Below are 3,445 nucleotides of genomic sequence, written 5' to 3'. Positions count from 1 at the left end.
AGTTAATGCTTAGATTCTTTAATACGATTGATTCCTACACTTAGATTTAGCGAAAAAGGCATGAACCAATGATATTAAAAAATCATTAAGCGCTAACTGATTAATTTTCTCTGCTGAATGCAACCATTGCTTCAGCAAAAAAAGCAATTTTGCAACTATTGTGAAATTCTTTAATATGATTGGTCTTGCTCTTAATTCCTCGCTGGATCTAAATGTATAAATCAATCATATTTAAGAATTTTATAACAGTTGCAAAGCTTTTTCTGCTAAATGCAGCCAATGTTCCATTTATGGCCGAAAAATTCGAGAGTGACCGCGCCGTGAAACAAGACGCGAGTATCAAATTAGTGTCTATAATAACGATTACCTAATTATTACTGATTATCTAAAAAGTACTATAAAATATAATAATCTATTCCCTCTCTTATGTTACTTCACAATTCTTTTATAAAGTTGTCCGTAAAACCATTTCGAAAATTACATGAAGTTTGTTTTTTATTTCTGCACTATATTGCATTAGAATTTTATTCTAGTTTTTATTTCATTTTTAAATTCCACAAATGTGCACTATAATTCAGCTATAGAAAACAGATCTATAATTATCAATACGATCAACTCATGATTGTTAATTGCGCGAATCAGATCGTTTATGAATCACTAATCGTAACTTAATTGATCACGCGATAATTGCAGGTAACTGTTAATCGTTCGTATGGAATAATTGCGTTTGATACATATTGGAATATTGGAATACTTAATTGCGTTTGATATTATCTGATGATTCGTCATGATTCCGTTTTCGAGGAATAACGTGAAGTGACTAGCGACGCAATGCGTTAGCTCAGCCACCGAAATGATTACGCGTTGACCTTATTGTAAACACATTGCGTCATGCGCCGCAAAACAAACGTTAAGGCCTTGTACTGGTCAATTTGTTGTTCCACGAAATGTTTAACGTTTCGTAGTAAATACACGTCGAATATTCCATTTATTGTTTCTCAGTTTAGTTTCAATGGACTAATTTAACATCCTATGTCGCGTCGCATTATATTCATTTAAAAGTAAAATCTACTGATAAATTTTGCTTGATGTATTTACTTGATGTAAATTAATTTGTTGCATTACTACTTTATGTAAAATTTTTATATCTCTTGAAGAATAAAATTCATGTAATTTTAATAAATTGAAAAAGTAATATTTGATCATGCGAGAAATGATAAGTCTTTTTTAATCTATTAAAATTATTTAGTTTCTCTTTCTCTCTTTCAGAATATGTATATAAGAAATAAAGAATAATAATAATTTATGTAATTTTATTTTTATTATAAAACAGACATAAATATTATTTTTTTAATTTAATTTTTTTACTAGATTTTTTCACTTTTTAAAAATAATTACTTGATAACTGAGGAGCAAATGGAATCAATTTTTTTTCAATAATTTTTATTTCTTAACAAGAGGAATTAATTTTTTATTCGATGTCATAAAAACCTTCAAAATCATTGTTTTTTTGCATTTCTTTAATACCATTTTCTCCAAATCTGCAAGCGATAAAACATTTTCAATCTTATATTCAATTAGCTTTTTTAACAGCTAAAAGTACATAAAAATTATCATTCAAATGAGATAAAAATTTTGCCTCTTAATATAATTAAAATACTGTACCTACATAACGATTTGCTGTTAATAATCACATATTGGTACCAATACTATCAATTTAAGAGTCTTTAAACAAACAATTGTTATCAATTATTTCTCTCTGCTATAAATAATGTAAATTAATTTATAAAATAAATTTTATTAAAAAGAATTAATATATTAGAGAGTTATAAGTTTTAATCTAATTGAGTTCATCTCTATATCTATTTTCTAATAAATTTTGAAAGTAAATTTAATTATGAATCATCCATCATTCTGAATCTTTCGAAGCTTCTTTTGAAAAAAGTGAGTTTGCATTTTTTCGCTTCTTAGGTACATACATATTGTGGTAAGAGCGGAGCAGCACGTACGTGGTCTTATAATGGATTTAAAAAAAATATACGTCAAAAAAAAAACAAAACTGCCAACAGCATGAAAAAATAAATAAAAATTAAAAAGCGAAGAAATGCGAGAAAATATAACTCGGAACGCGAGCACTCCCAAGTTAAATTAAATTATATAAAAAATAATAAAGAAAAAGGGCTACGAGCTAAAAATTATTTTATAAAATTAAACATCGTTAATATAAAAGTTTGAACATAAGTAAAAGAAACAATTATATCCTTTAATTGATTTAATACAATGTGCTAGCAATAAACAAACAGACCTTTCGGATTACAATCATTATCAATATTAAAAACATATAATATTATAAAAACAAAACATAATATAAATTTATATTTCGCTCTTTCTAACAAACACTGGTAACATAAAAACAATTATCATTCTCTGTTCAATTATAATGTAGCTTGGAAAAAGTCGCATGACAATAGTTAATTGGAGTCAATCGTTGAATTGCTTGAATAATGTCAGATAATTGTAGTCAAACATTGATTAGCTTGAATAATGTCCTTAGATATAATTTAAATCAAAGAATATAACCTAAGAAAATGAAAATTTAATCCTTTGATGTAAAAAATCAAAATTTTTTCAGTCAAAAAATAAAAAGTATTTCTGGTGTAAAAAGTCGGTTGAAATTAGAAACAATGCGATAAGAAATCAAATAATGTATTGTCTCTTCGGTGTTATGAGACATAATGTCTGTTTGTTTATTGCTAGCACATTGTATTAAATCAACTATTTGTATTAAATCAAAAGATATAATTGTTTCTTTTATTTATGTTCAACTTCTGTATTAACGATGTTTGATTTTGTAAAATAATTTTTAGCTCGTAGCCCTTTTTCTTTATTGTTTTTTAAATTTTATGAGCCTTATTACTAGTAATAGATAAATTATATAACGCGTGCCGTAATAATTCTAATAACTTTTGTTTAGCAAAATCTCACATTTTTCAATAACATCCTAAAAAATTTATCGTTATTATTATAAAGTATAATTATAATTTATCATCTGATTGAAATATACATAGAAAAATCTTTAATAATTTTTAAAAACGTAAAGCAGACGTTATATTCCTTCGAATCGCAATTTTTTGCATTTAATTGCCATAACTTTTTCTTTTTAGGTCGACAACTCTGAAACTCTTTGTGAAAGAGCCAGATGTTCTTGTTCAAAGAATAACTCTATCAGTTATATCGCAATTCTGAAAGCGGGATGTTAACTTCGTAAAGGTGCCGACATTAAGCAGAAGTAACTACTTCAACTGCCGGTAGTTGCCCTCATTCAACGTTGAACGGCACAAGACGGGTCTTGCAGTTTCAATTCCGGATAGTACGATGTAATACTCATGATATCTGCACGGTATGTCGCCGTCATGAACGAAGTATGCACAATAAAGTTGAGAAG

The sequence above is a fragment of the Atta cephalotes genome (assembly GCF_000143395.1).
Source record: "Atta cephalotes unplaced genomic scaffold scaffold00014, whole genome shotgun sequence".
In the NCBI taxonomy this organism is placed as follows: domain Eukaryota; kingdom Metazoa; phylum Arthropoda; class Insecta; order Hymenoptera; family Formicidae; genus Atta; species Atta cephalotes.
Note: the sequence above shows the minus strand (reverse complement) of the source record.